Source organism: Varanus komodoensis, unplaced genomic scaffold (assembly GCF_004798865.1).
Source record: "Varanus komodoensis strain SLA01 unplaced genomic scaffold, ASM479886v1 scaffold33, whole genome shotgun sequence".
In the NCBI taxonomy this organism is placed as follows: Eukaryota; Metazoa; Chordata; class Lepidosauria; order Squamata; family Varanidae; genus Varanus; species Varanus komodoensis.
The window spans coordinates 1,153,657-1,169,152 of NW_025335817.1; positions in this window are offsets into that span (position 1 = coordinate 1,153,657).

Below are 15,496 nucleotides of genomic sequence, written 5' to 3' on the forward strand. Positions count from 1 at the left end.
AGAGAAAGCACCTTTATTCAGAGGGTATCCCAGACATCTAGACGGTGGGCAGACCACTCACTCTTCCTCCTTAGAACTTCCAAAATGGCCTTTGGCCTTCACGTGGAGGGGAGAGGGTTACTGACCTGTGTTCCCAAGCCCTGATGAAGCATTGATCCCACAGCAACACGAGTCCAAGCTTCCATTTTCTTGAAGTCCAACTTTCAGGACAAGAAGTCACCCAGAGCTTCTTCAAACCAATCTTCGTCATGACTAAAGTCAGAGAAAGGTGTATGGGTGAATTGTCTTCCCCCTTGCTCCTTATGAGTAGTAGTAACTTCTAGGAAATTTCTCTCCATTCCAGGAATATTTTGGAAGACTTGCAAACAAAGGTAGAACATTTTCTACTTAGTCATAATCATTCTTATCTTGAACATGCATTATTTATTTATTAAAACATTTTTATGCCGCCCCATTCGCCGAAGCCTCGGGGCGGCTTACAACAATAAATTAAATAATTATAATCATAAATTAATAATGTAAACATTAGAATAAAATACAAACATACAATATAAAATAAGCCACCCTGGCCAGATAAAATTCAATAATATTAACATTTAAAATGCCGCTTAAATAAAAAGGTCTTCGCCTGGTGCCGAAAAACAGATAACGACGGCGCCAGGCGGACCTCTCTGGGGAGCGCATTCCATAACTTAGGCACCACCGCAGAGAAAGCCCTCCTCCGAGTACTTACCCTCCTAATTTCCTCACAGAGTGTTCCCGGAGAAGGGCCTCTCCCGCTGATCTCCGGGGGCAGGCGGGCATATATGGACATAAGCGCTCCTTCAGGTAACCAGGACCCAAGCCGTTTAGGGCTTTATAGGTCATCACCAACACCTTGAATTGGGCCCGGACTTCAATGGGAAGCCAGTGAAGCTGACGGAGAACTGGAGTCATGTGAACATAACGCCCCGTCCCCGTCAGCCAAGCATCAATTTCTGCCTCATCTTTGGCACCAAGTTCAGCAACTTGTGGCCCTTTAGCTGTCTTGGCCTACGACTTCCATCCTCCTTCAGCACTGGCCACACTGGCTAGAGCAACTACTGCAGGGCCACAAGTTGCCCACTCCCGTTTCACTGTGTAGCAGGTTCTGCCACCCGCAAGGAAAAGCAGGCACCTGCACTTTGCAGGACAGAAAATCCATGCAGAGACTACTCCATGGAGCCTCGGTGAATCCATAACCCGTTCATGTTATGTGTATATATACCAGCAAAGTATAAGCATGCTATATGGCAAGAAATGTTACACCAATGTTAATAGTATCCAAGCGCTGGTGTGGTAGAGCGGTTGGGGTGTTGGCGTGGGAGTTGGGGGCACTAGTCCCCCTTGGGCCATGATGCTCAGCGGCGGATCTGGGGCTAGTCACAGACTCTCTGCCTAACGTCGCTCACAGCAGTAGGGCGAGCATGTCTCAGCTGTTGCGGGGATGGCAGAAATGCGTATCGTCACCAGCAGGGACGGAGCCACTGAAAGCCCAAGCATGGCCAGCCTTCCTAAGTCCTCAGTTGACTGCTGTCCTTGGCTGGGACAACAGCTCCTTACGGGGAAAGGATTCGGAGTAGAATTCCACCCAGCACGGCCTGCAGCATGCTAGCCAAGGCCCTTGTTCACCTCTTGCCTTGCCCGATGAGCCCAGAACAGACTCTGAGTGGCACGTGAGGACTCCCAAACCCCGTGCCATGTTGAACAGCATCACGGCAGCATGGTTCATGTGACTCGGGCTGTAAATGGGTACCTGGAACCGTCGGAGTACAAGGTATGGAGGACTTGAGCTAAGAAGGCTTAGGAGTGTCAGGCCGTAGCGCATAAGCTAGTCTGGGCTGATTTCACCAGCTCCAGAGCCATATTCAGATGCCGAAGGAAACAAGCACTTGCAGAACATCGGCCTCTGTGCTGGCAAGCAGGTTTAAAAGTCTCAATTGGCCAGGCTTGGTATAAACACTGAGGACTTGTCCTGCTGTTCTTCGTCGATAGAGTCACAGCTTCTGCCTGCTGGAGTTCAAGCTTTGGTTTCTGGTAGCTGACCTCAGCTGACCTGGATTTTAGAGTACACACTCCACGTAGGGATTAAGCTATCACTGCCCACCGACTAGGCTCGGCTCGACAGGTTTAACCATCTCACGGTGGATTTTGTGAATTTCAAATCCCACAGGCTGTGTTCTCCACATGCCAATTTGTTCGTGTAGTGGCCTTCAGATGGGACGGGCTGGACACGCACATGATCCGTGTCTAATTTCTGCATTTGACAGGCACAGTCATGTTCATAAACAGGCCATTTGTGTGTCCCGCTGGCAAATGCAGGAGTGGATTTCCGTGAGCAAATCCTCAAACAGCCAGTTCTTCTCATCCAGAGCTCTCCTGTGGGGTCCTTCCTGCAGGAGCAGATAATCCGAGCCAAAGTAATTAAGGATTAAAGAAGGCAGAGGGGCAGGGGGCTCTTTCCTGCCAGAAATTAAGAAAAAACCTTTTCCCAAACAACTTCAGCTCTGCACAACAATCTTCTCTTGCCCAAACAAACATTGCTTAGCCGCTGTTCCTGCCCTCTGTTGTTATTTCGGGGTGTGTGAGCACCGTGTACTTCCTAGTGCAAAGCTTTAGCAAGGTGGGTGGCAAATGCTATTTTGGGATGCATTAACAGAAGTATTACTTCCAAATCACGAGAAGTAGGAATTCCTCTATACTCCTCACTAGTCAGACCTCAGCTGGAATACTGTGTCCAGTTCTGGGTACCAAGATTTAAGAAAGATGCAGGTAAATTGGAAAGGGTCCAGCGGAGGGCAACAAAAATGATCCAGGGTTTGGAAACACTGCCCTGAGAGGAGAGAGAACTGGGGATGTTCAGCCTTGAGAAGAGAAGGCTGAAGGTGGACATGAGATCCTTCTAGAAGTACCTCAAAGGCTGTCACAAAGAGGAAGGTCAAGATCTATTCCTGCTGATGCCAGAGCGTAGGACACGGAATAATCAATTCAAGTTGTGGCAACCCAGATTCAGGCTGGACATCAGGAAAAGCTTCCTCACTGTCAGAGCAATACAACAGTGGGACCAGCTGCCTGGAGAGGTGGGGGGGGGGCTCTCCCACACTGGAGGCATTCAAGAAGAAACTGGGCAGCCACCTGAGTGGGACGGTGTGACTTGGTGTCCTGCAACAGCAGGGGGGGTGGACTTGATGGCCTTAATGGCCCCTTCCAACTCTGCTATTCCATGATTCTATGATTCCAAGACTATTAGTGGTTCCTGGAAAAACCTGTTATCATTCTCTTAGCCATGCCAACACAACTAAGGTGGTCCATGGCTGTCCATCTCTGGAGGAAAAGCAAGATAGTTACTTTTTGATTGTCTATTAGATGTACATCCTGCTTTTTTTGTGCATAGAACTCAAAGCAGCCTACGTCATTCCTTTCCCCCTGCTCTCAATTTTATCCCCTCAACAACCCTGTGCAGGGGGCTGAGCCAAGAGTCCGTGAGAGGCCCAAAGGCACCCCGTTGGCGCCATGGCTGAGCGGGGACTAGAACCCAGGCCGCCTGAGTTCCTGCCCCGTGCTCTTCACCACGGCACCATGCGGGCTCTCTTTTTGCAATCCATCCCACGTGGTCAGTCGCAGCAACCGCAAAAGCCATCCTTGTGTCGCTCAGGGTGGGCGTTGTTTTGTGACGTGCTCGGGCTTCTGGTTTCCTGATGCTCAGGTCAAGGAGACTCACTGAAAGAAGCCACCTCGGACATCTGTGCCAAGAGTTGACTCAGCACTACGAAGGCAAGCAGGAGGCAGAAGTCATTCAGCCTTCCCTAGATCTCCTTTATAAGGAACGGTTTTCCAAACCAGGCAGGTCTCTTTTCTCAGGCCTCTGCATCTACCGGCCTCGTGTTCTTTCACACAGCTTTCCCACTTTTGTAAGTGTTTTCCTCTTTGTTTTGGAAATGTATTTCACACGGCTGTATAAATGGATTAGGATCAGAGGAAGTAGGGGGAAATTGATGGAAGATGTATCGATAATGGAAGATGATACCATATTACTGGCAGAGGGCAGCAATGGATGGAAATAACTCCAGGTGGCTCACCTGCCTCTTGCTCTGGCCCAGGCAATGCCGGTGGCATGAAGAAGGGGCGGTAGCTGCCCCGTCTGCTCGCTCAGTGCCTCTCCACCTCGCAACCCGGCAGGTGTGGCAACCCGGAGGAAAAGGAGCCCCAAGTGCTCCCTGGGGGAAAGGGGACCATGGAAGGTGTCCTGCCCAAGCCCCCCAAACCTGGAGCCAGCGCTGCCTCCTAGATCAGGCGTCAGCCCTCCCAGTGCAGCATCCTGCTTCTGAGTGGCCGGTCAGGTGCCCCTGGGGACCCTGCAAACAGGACGCAAGCGACTATTCTCGCCTGCCGTGTCCCCCCAGCCGCTGCACTCAGAGAAGCCTCTTGCCTCTGATGCAGGAGGTGATAACGTAGCCCCCCAAATAGTGGCCGTTGCCAGATGTAGCCTGTAGGCCTTTGTCTCTTAAAAGCCAGTGTGCTGCGGTGGTGAAGAGCCTGGGACTGGGACTCAGAGGATCCGGGTTCGAGTCCCCGCTCAGCCAGGGAGCCAACTGGGTGACTTTGGGCCACGCACAGACTCCCAGCCCAACCTACCTCACAGGGTTGTTGTTGTGAGGAGAAGATGGAGGATGAGAATGATGTGGGCTGCCTTGAGCCCTTTGTTGGAAAAAGGCGGGATATAAATCGATAAATAAATAAATTTAAGGAGCGCTTACATCCATATATGCCCAGTCGCCCCCTGAGATCGGCGGGAGAGGCCCTTCTCCAGGAGCCCTCCGTGAGAGAAATTAGGAGGGTGGGTACTCGGAGGAGGGCTTTCTCAGTGGTGGCGCCTAAGTTATGGAATGCGCTCCCCAGAGAGGTCCGCCTGGCGCCATCGTTATTTGTTTTTCGGCGCCAGGCGAAGACCTTTTTATTTAAGCAACATTTAAATGTTAATACTATTGAATTTTATCTGGCCAGGGCGGCTTATTTTATATTGTGTGTATATTGTATTTTAAATTATCATTATTATTCTAATATGTATATTTTAATTTATGTGGTTTTATTTACTGTTGTAAGCCGCCCCGAGGCTTCGGCGAATGGGGCGGCATAAAAATGTTTTAATAATAATAAAATAATAATAATAAATAAATAATACATACATACATACATAAGAAGCCATGTGGGTTGGTGGTCATCGCCACGCCTCAGTTCCCCTTCAGGCTGAATGGCAGCATAGAGGCTTCGTGGGCGGCCTTGCCCACACCAGTGTTCTGTTGGGGTGCCCCTCCCCGGAGCCCCCACCAGCACAGGCGCTGATGCTGCAAGCCAGAGCATTTGGAAGGCACCAGGTTGGGGAGGGCTGCCTGTGTGTGTGTGGGGGGGGGGGGCGGGAGTCAGGCCTGACCTCCTATCCTTTGTGAAAGGCTGTGCAAGCTGCTGGCACTAGAGAAACGCAGAAACGGAGAATTTCAGCATTTATAAATCCCCAATAGATTCCACATCTTGTTAAATGTGCAATGCTGGATAATCTTGGTAAATGTAACATTATTGATATTTTTAAACAGGACGCATTAACCCCCTTCCTCTTGAGACAGACAAAGGAAGGGGTTGAGAAAAGGGAATTTATGTTTTAAGTGATGTCATTCCCCCCAGTGTTGTGCAGAGATCAGAGGGTGAGAAAGGGGACACTGAATATATATATTTAATTCATAGCTCATAGTCAGTAGCTCATCTTATACGTGTGTGAGGGGACCATCCTTAAAGATGTGATCCTCGGTAGACTTAGGGGCCCGTAAGCCCTGGCATACTCCAACCACAGACGCTCATAGCTGGGAATTGTAGGCCTTTTTCTATCTAAACGTGCACAGGATTGTGTCCTACGTAAATGATAGTACCTGACAGTTCTCAAGACCAATTAAACCTTTCTTAAGCAAATCCGACATCATTCTTCATCAGGGATGTGGGGCTGTTCAGGAGTGCCCGAAATAATTTTTCATCACCAGTCCTCAGATGTTACCGTTTCCTGCTCATATGCTTTCCTTTGCCTACCGGTTGTCACAGATGGTGAATGTCAAGGCTCAAGGGAAAAAAATATACAATACAGCCATACCCTTGTGTGCGGGGGCTGCAGTTGGCCTGTCAGTGCGGAAGCAAGATGAATTGTGTGTCCTGGTGTAGAGGCAATGGTCTAGGATTAAATTTAGGAACTTTGGAATCTGACTTACACTGAGTCAGAAGATTAGTTCATCATGCCCAATATTGCCGACCCTGACCGGCAGCAGCTAGCTGAGTGCAGCTAGGGCTCCGCCTTGGGACCAAAATCCAGGACCCCCAAATGACCACAAAGAGGGTGGCAGGAGACAAGGGCGCCAGACAGAAATGCTAGTTTATTCCTGGACTCATAACACTGCCATGATTTAAATGCATTCAACGTGCTCAGAATCCATGCCCAGGGTAAGGTGGAAAGTATCTAGTGGTGCTCCAAGCAGCAGTGGTGCTGGAAGATTCTGGGCAGGTTTCCTTCCTTGATCTGGCTGGCAATACCGGGGACTGAACCGGGCGCCTTCTGCATGCAAAGCAAGTCTCCCCCGGTCCAAGGATTCCTTCGCATGACCAGGCTGCCCATCAACTCATGTTCAGAGACGCGGAAGCCATGCGGTGTGCTCACCGAAGTGCAGCAGACCATCTTGCGCGGCTGTGTGGGGCATAAATGATGGCCTGATTTGCCCCAGAACGCCAATGCACAACTTCGCTCCCCTTCTTTCCTTCCAATTGCCAGCCCCCTAATTTGCCTGTCATGCTGCAGGCATGGGCAACCTGGTGCCCCCACCCCACATGTTTTAGGCGACAAGTCACAGAATAACTGCAATTGGCCATCCTGGCTGGCGTGGATGGGAGTTGTAATCCAGTTCATTTAGTAGCCAAGCCTAAGCATGTGCAGCTGAAGCAATGGCATATTTCCCCCCCGTTTTCGTCAGCTCTTTCTGTCTCCTCAAGGCAGGGATGTGTTGCCTTCTACCGTGTGAAGGGCCTATAAAATATACAGTCACTATGTTGTTCCGCGTATAGTCAAGGCCATGGTTTTCCCAGTTGCAATGTATGGCTGTGACAGCTGGACCATAAGGAAGGCTGAGCGCCGAAGGATTGAGGCCTTTGAACTGTGGTGCTGGAGGAGACTCCTGCGAGTCCCTTGGACCGCAAGGCGATCAAACCGGTCAGTCCTAGAGGAGATCAACCCTGACTGCTCTTTACAAGGCCAGATGCTGAAGATGAAGCTCAAATACTTTGGCCACCTGACGAGAAGGAAGGACTCCCTGGAGAAGACCCTGATGCTGGGAACGATTGATGGCAAAAGGAGAAGGGGACGGCAGAGGATGAGGTGGCTGGATGGGGTCCCTGAAGCATTTGGTGTGAGCTTGAGTGGACTCCGAGGGACGGCGGAGGACAGGAAGGCCTGGAGGAGTGTGGTCCATGGGGTCGCGATGGGTCGGACACGAATTCGCGACAAACAACAACATGTTGTTCTCCTGCTCTTGTGCAGCCATAGGGGTGCCATCCACGTGCACAAGAGAGGTATTAGCAGAGTTGAGGGAAGCGTGAGATTGGGATAACTATAAAAAGGCTTCAGTGGGAAACTCGGAGAGGGAACTGAGCCCCTAGAACAGCCCATTAAGGACTGACCAGCCTTCTCAGTTCCAGAATTCTATCGGTCCTGCAGGGAACAGAGAGTTAATCATGTGGAAGGGGAAACAAAATTATAAATGCCAGAAGCAAGTATGAATGCCTAGAACCCCGAGAAGAAGCATTCCAGGTCATAAAACTTTATCTCAGGCCCAGGTGTGACTAGCCAACTAAATAATGTTAGGTTTATCATCTCATGTCACATTAACTACATAAGTTGTTTACACTAGCATGGAATTCTGACTCCTAGTTGTCTAATGACGCCAATCCTTCTTTCAGGGTAGGCTGACAAAGATTTTAAAGCAAACCAAGAAATATAAAATCATAGCATACCCAAATGGCTTAGAAGTGCACAGCTTTTAAAAGCCTTCTATATCTCATTCCAGTTTGTCTGGATTAAAACCAATCATAAAATCTCTCCTAAATAACAGCACCTAAACAAATGGAAAGGAGCCATTTGGACTTCCCTTGGAAGAGATTCCCACAACCGTGGTGCCACCAGTGAGAAGGCCCTGCCCTGACTAGTCTCTGCCTTAGGTAAGGATTCTTCCCCCAGCTACACATTGAGTATGTTGTTTCCTATCTATCCACATATGGACTGCAGGTGGCCCAGTGGTTTAAACCACTGTGCTGCTGGGCTGGTTGATCGAAAGGTCGCCGGTTCGAATCTGCACAACGGGGTGAGTTCCCGATGCTCTGTCCCAGCTCCTGCCAGCCTTGCAGTTCGAAAGCATGCAAATGCAAGTAGATGAAAAGGTACCACTTCGGTGGGCAGGTAACAGCGTTCCGTGCACCTCAGTGTTTAGTCATGCCGATGCCGGCCACGTGGCCACGGAGACTGTCTGCAGACAAGCGCTGGCTCCCTCGGCCAGGAAACGGAGATGAGCACCGCCCCCTAGAGTCAGGCATGACTGGATGTAACGTCAAGGGGAAACCTTTACCTTTACCTTTATCTGTCCACAGAAGTGGCTGTGTTTTACATGTGCATGAGCAGCTGTGCAAGACGGAACAGCCAACTTGTGAGGATCAGGCAGCCGCCATAGAATAATGAGCTGCAAAGGGCAGCCAAGTTGTGAGCAGGCAGGACTGTGTCTGAGGAGGCCTGAGGCTGCATGCGGGGGGCGGGGGGGGGGCGGTGCAGCACGAGTCTGAACACTGCCTCAAGATTCCCCGGCAGTTCCTTTTCCCAGCAGCAGGGAGAAACTTTTCTTTTCCTCACAAAAGCAACAATTCCTAGCACTTTTCATCTCCACCGCACAGGTAACAGGGAAGCCGGAGCGGGCTGGAGGCTAGTACAGTTGTTTCTGCTCTGCAAAAGGGCACAGATCTCTCAGCCTGGGAAGTGTGGCTTGCTTCTCTGTATCTTTGCTCCCAGGTAACTGTGGAGGATCACAGCCTCAATTTTTCCGGCTCTTCTTCCCAGGGAAACCATGCCATGGCTCTGTCTGTTTTGCAGCATCCATTTTGCTGCTGTTTCCTTTTGAGCTCCTTCCTCCTTTTTTGAAATTAGTAAAAGAAAAAAGAAAAGAAAAGAAAAAAGAAGGGAAGTGTGCATGGGGGCTGTCCTTACAAAGATTTGAATGGAAAGCATAGATTCTGTGCATTTTGAGTCTGATTATTTGAAAATTAATTTCCAGAGCTTAAAAATGCAGCCATCTAGTGCTTCTAATCAAACCTCCCTCTTCCAGCCTAACATTAGTGAATAATAGATTTTTATTATGACTTAAATACCACTGAATATCTTAAATATGTTTTCTGATAGATCTGGGGCAGTAAATCCCTTCTGGACATCTATCTCTGGAATTACATTGAGAGGAATAAACAGCTGTCGGGAATGTAAATGCTAAATCAACAGAATGCTGAGTCAGTGCCCCGGAAATCACAATATGTTCATATGGGTGGAGGTAACGGGTCAGACAGCAGCTACTCAGTTTTCCCTTCTTTGGACAGCTGTTGGACCCCAGATAAAAAGCTGGAAACAGAGCAGAAAACTGAAAGCTGAGCTTCAGAAAGTGCCAGGGTTTTCTTCCTTTAAATGTTTGGATTTGATTTTTTTTTTTCCTTTCACAGAATAGAAATAAAATAGGGAGAACAGTTATGGGGGTCGCTTGGAACATCTCCAGGCTTCCATCCAACATGGTTGGCTGGGGAATGTTGAGAACTGTAGGACTTCTTCTGGATGAACTGGCCTCCCCCAGCCTGGTGGCCTTCAGAGGCATTTGGACCACAACTCCCAGAATTCCCATCCAGCAGGGCCATTGACTGGGAATCCTGGGCGTTGTGGTCCAGACATGTCTGGAAGGCACAAATTTGGGGAAGGCTGGTCTCAACTTGAGAAAATGGTGCCCTCTGAGACGTCTATAATCTCTCTTTCATGCTCAAACGTTATATCAGTGACCAGCCAACTATGCATCTGGAGACCGTTGTGTCTACGAAGCCGTACGCTGAAAGACAAAAAGCAAGAAGGCCCCCTTGTCCACTGAAGATGATGATGATGTGGGCTCAGACTTCTCATTTTAAAGTCTGTTTGCTGCCTCACATGCCTTCAAAATCCACTTTTGGATTTGATCTGATTTGATCATCTGATGCGTCCTCCAGCAGCGGTTTTCAACCTTTCCTCAGCTAGGGACTGGCAAAAGCAGGGAAATGACCACGGGGACCACTGAGCCAGAAACAAAAAGCACCAGACACATAATACAGAATTCTGCACATGAGTTTCCAAACACAGTTCCCAAAAACTGAAAATTCTCCAAAACAACCAGAAACTGAGCAGGAAAAATGCTGACAAAAGAACAGAAAAGCAAGATCAGTGCCAGTTGGCTCCCACTGAGCCGTCTCTCCCCTCTCTGCTCCCCCCCCCAGCAGCACTGGTGGACCCCCACAAACACAGTGCCAACCGAGGAAGAGGTGGTGGAGCATAGTCAGCCCCTGCACCTGTCCATAGCGGTCGGGATGCAGCCCCCGCAAGGACCGGCAGGAGATCTCCGGTGCACGGACTGGTGGTTGAAAATCGCTGTTCTCGAGCACAAGAATGCAATTCCAAAACACATAAGCCCCTGTAAATGTCCATGATTTTCCTAACCCTAAATTAATATATGGATTCATAACCATCCAAAAAGGAGCCAACAGAAGAGAATTCCACAGCATACAGAAGAGTGATTCAAAATCCATACCACAATGCCAGCAATTCGGAATGTGGAAATAGTTTTCCTAAAGCAACAATCTGCAGTCCAGTATGTAATAGTTTTGGTTTTTAGTAATAATCAATAGTTAAAAACTTAAAGAGAAAAGGAACAAACAGAAGCAAAGGCAAGCTTCTACTGTCTTTTTCCTCTGTTGTACCAACTCTCTACCATCCTTTGTATCAAACCTACCCCTGACTAAGTAACCATTTATATAGCTAAACTGTGGCCTTGTTAATATGAGGTAAAGAAGTTAATTCTTCAAATATTTTGGAGCAGGGTTGTAGAAACATCAAGGCATGACACACCCTAAATAAATGTTAAACAAGGTGCTGACTGCAAATATTGCCAGCGGGCTAAGTTGGCTGTTTATATATTTGCAACCTTGAATAGGGCAGAAAATCGCCATCTGCTCCTAAGAGTTGTTCCGAAGTTTGACTCACATAATCAGCCCATTTTACCCCTTAATGGAAAGATTGAACTGCTATTTTGAAGTCTGGATCACACCAATTTAGTCTGAGCTTACAGGTGAAAACGAAAAGGCATGGGACTTTTTTCCAGCCACTGTAATTGTACTGGCGTTCTCTATATATTTGTTCTCTATGCAGCTGGGGAAACCTCAGTGCCATTTATTCAGGAGTATCAAGCTCATGACGGACAGCTGTATTGCCCACATTTGTGTGCCAGAGAGAAGAGAAGCTTTGTGATATAAGCCTATACATAAGGGGAAATGAAGCCCCCTTCTTTGTTTGGCAGTTTTGATTTGTTTGAGGGGGAAACTTGATGAAGAGGATCCCCAGAGAAGAATAGTACTGTGTTTTGGTGGGACAGGGAGAGGAAACCCATGGAAGACATAATAATCAGGGAAAGCATTAATTTTTAGTGATATTAGCGCTCATAGTCATGGGAAGAAGGGCCTGCCACCTAAATTTGACATATATGTGATGTTAAACTCCAGGTTTTTCTAAACAGAAAAATAAATGGTTCATGCAGGGGAGGCCGATGACACCTACTTGCGCATAGCACTTTAATTATTGCAATTTTTATTCGACCTTTAGAGGAATAATCCCTCCATGCCGGTGAAGCTACTTTGAGGGTGGAGATCAGCACCATGGATAGCGCCTGTATCAATGGACAGATGCTCCACTGGCACGGGAAGTAGCTGTTCCACGACCACAAAGGGCACAGGGTCAAAGGCAGAGGTGATGGGGAAAAAATAACAGAGTGCCTTGCATATTTCAGTTTATTGCCCAGAACTAAACCATAGGAGACGTACTTCAAAAGCCATCAAACAATCAGCAATTGGGGGGAATCAAGACAGTAATGAGGAGCAGAGGGGCAAAGTTGAAGGTGCTTTGGAAGACGGATAGCTCATGAGGTGGCTGTTAAGCTGCTTTTGCCTCTGGCAAAGCAGGTTGTGTATTCCCTTTAGTACATCCCACGGCAGGCTTCCCCAGCCTGTTTGGAAACTCCACTCCATGAGCCCTAGCCATTGTGAGCAATGATCAGGAATGCTGGGAGTTGTAGCCCGAAACATTTGGCGAGTGCCAGGTTACAGAAGGGTGCCTTATCAAAATGGCTCTCACCCAAGCCCTTCCTACACTTACAGAAGATGTATCAGCTGATGTCCTAACGTGACCCTCAAGTTTGACCAGAGTTAGTCTGAAAAAGCAAAAACGCAGAGGCAAATGTAACATTTGTGAACCAAATCAGCTTTCCCTTAAGCCATTTATCAAGCGAGTTTCTCTGCCCCCTCAAAACCGGTTAGCAAAGGAAACTGCCGATCTTCCCTTCTGTGTGTCTCATTGCTGATCTCCAGGGTAATTCTTTGTGTAATGAGGATCCCTTGGGGACAGCGGCCTGAACGGCGTGGAGGGGATGCTGCCTGGCTGTTTGAGGCACCGTGTTTGCAGCCTTGTTGCCTGGGGAAAGCCAGCCTTTTCCAAACATTTCTCTCCAAGCATGTGCCGTGCAAGGGTGGACACGCAAAGGAGAAGGCGCAGCTGTTTTTCAGGGTGATGCTTAAATTCAGGGAGACCTCTCTCCTTGCAAGACAGTCAGAGCTCTGCATTTCTGCAAATCAGAATGTATTGAGGAGTGAAAGATGACAGAACTCTGTTTAGTGGTGTGGAAAGTGACGTTTTAATCAACTGGAAAGGGCCAACAGAGAGAGCACATGCCAAATTTCATTTCTCCAAGCACAGGTCGTCTTGCCAGTGGAACCTCTCCCGGTGACTGAGACAGTCCCCCCAAGATCTGACGTTCCCTTTCTGTGCAATTCCTCCACTGGGCTTTGATCCTGTGGCATCTTTGACATAATTAAGCTGCACTAGCGTTCCACAGAGGATCCAGGAGTTCTTTAAAATTTAATCCAGAGGCAGTGCATGATTCGCTCCAGGAAGGGTCACCTCCTTTTGTTAGCTGTCAGAAATAGCTGTTGCACGGTTGTGCTGGAGCCTCCCAGCTTGAAGGCATCCAGCTGTCAGGAACGTGTGGCACAACTCCTGCCTTTGCGGTGGCCAGCAAACCTTGGCTGGATGCTCCCCTCCCACCCCAGCTCGATCAAAAAACCTTCCGTGTGGCATGCCAAGGCTAAAACCCAACGCGTGCAAAACCGCTAGTGGCTTTTGCACACCGCAGACTTGTCCTGTTTTTGAGGCTTGCAGGGAAGCAAGGAGTATCTAATGATAGTCACAACAAACCAGAAGGAAAACAGGCTCTTTGATAGCTCTGTGTTAGTCCGGCTAGCTGGAACTCTCCTTTTCTACAACGGAGGAGTGCTGCCTCAGCAAGGAGACAAAAGCAATCGCGCCTCCCTTAGGCTGTCAAGGTCAGCAGTATGGTCAGTTCTGCCCCTTCCAGAGAAGCTAGCTAGATTCTGCAAGGGCCCTCACCTGATTTCAGATCCCGAGACCTCTGTGAGACTTGAGAGACAGAGGTTCTGCATCCTGTGAGCCAGAAAAGCAGAGCACCGACCTGTCCTCCTCAAGCCCATGGCTTCTTCTCATCAAAAGCCAGTGTTGGAAGGTCCAAGCACTGGAGGACCTCATGACAACAGTTAAATGGATTTAATGGTAATTATTTCCCCGTGGCAACCCCTGGGAACTGTTGTCCTGCAAAGATAACTGGGGATCTCTTCTCAGCATCTTCACTCAACTACAATTCCCAGAATCCTTTGGGGGTCCATGACAGGTGACCAACATACGAGAGGGCTAGCTTTGTCATGCAGACCATGTAGCCAGAGAAGCACCTGAACAGTTAATGCAGCTGAATTTCCTCAAATCTAATGGTTCCGTAGCCGACAGTTCTGTTTATAATAAAATTAATGTGATTTGTCCTGGCATGGCATTTTTGCATGGCTAAGTTGCCTGAAGAAGGAAATTCTGATGCAGGTGGACTTGGGTTATAGTAATTTTCAAAACTGCTCTCAGTTACAGGTATTATCTGTGTTCTTTTATAATATGCATCCATTACAAATTTAACTTAATTTTCTTCTTTCAGCAGTTTAGATCAGTCTTCCCCAGCCTGGCACTCCATTAGTAGGCCGGGGAAGGTAGGAGTTATAGTTCAGTGCATCTGGAGAGCCAGGCCAGCTGGGGATTATGGGAGTTACAGTCCAGCAGATCTGGCGGACACCAGGCTGGGGAACGCTGATGTTTCATCTTGCCCCGGATGTGTGCGCACACGTTTGTTTATGCCTCTCGTTCTCCGGCAGATGGGACTCGCTTTCAAGCAACCCCGCCAAGTAGGCCAGCTTCTCCTTTGATTTGTGCTCGGTTCCCTTGTGTGCTTTTGTCCTTTGCTGCTAATTCTGCAGCCTTCACATTTGTCATTAGCAATCAGCTCAGGATTTATTACCCCTCCGTGCAGCCTGCTTCAACGTGCTCCGCCTTGGCCCGTTTGCTGGTTTCACTTTCCGCGGCTCCGTTTCAGCATCATTGCGGCTGCTCTGTCTTTTTGCCAGGAGGCACCGTGCCAGCGTGCCCCCCCCCCAAGCCTCTTCCCATGGGGTTCCTACCCCTGTTCACATAACTAAACTCTCCCCCTTCAGCCTTCTCCTAACCCACCGCGTCTTGCCTCTTCCCTGGCCCCAGAGAGCTCCTCCTTTTTCTGTGCTCTTTCTTTCACCATCCTTATCGCATGATTAAGAGGGCAACCGTATCCCCTGAGGATCAGTTTCTAGTCATGCAGGTTTCTTGCCTGATGTAGGCCCAGAGCACAGTTAAAGATGCAGCTAGCAGTGGCGCTGGGTTTCTTCTTTAACTCCCGAGTAAACGCAGGGCCCTGAGCAAGTCTGAGACCCTAGCTTAGATGTAGTAGTTCTTTAACCCTTTGCCTCTTGTCACGGTCTTGATTCAGACAATCTCTTCTGCACCTGTAGCTATGAGGCATGGAAAAAGAAGGGTTAAATCTATCCCCCCCCCCCCACACACACACACCTGTCTTACTTGATTTTCAAATCGGTCACCCTGGCAGTGCTCAAAAGTAATGTTGCAATTACAATAACAGCGACAACTAAAACCAGCATCCAAGAAACAGAAGAAGAGCCGTACTCCAGAACAAGTCTTCTGAAACAAACAGTCTTGCTT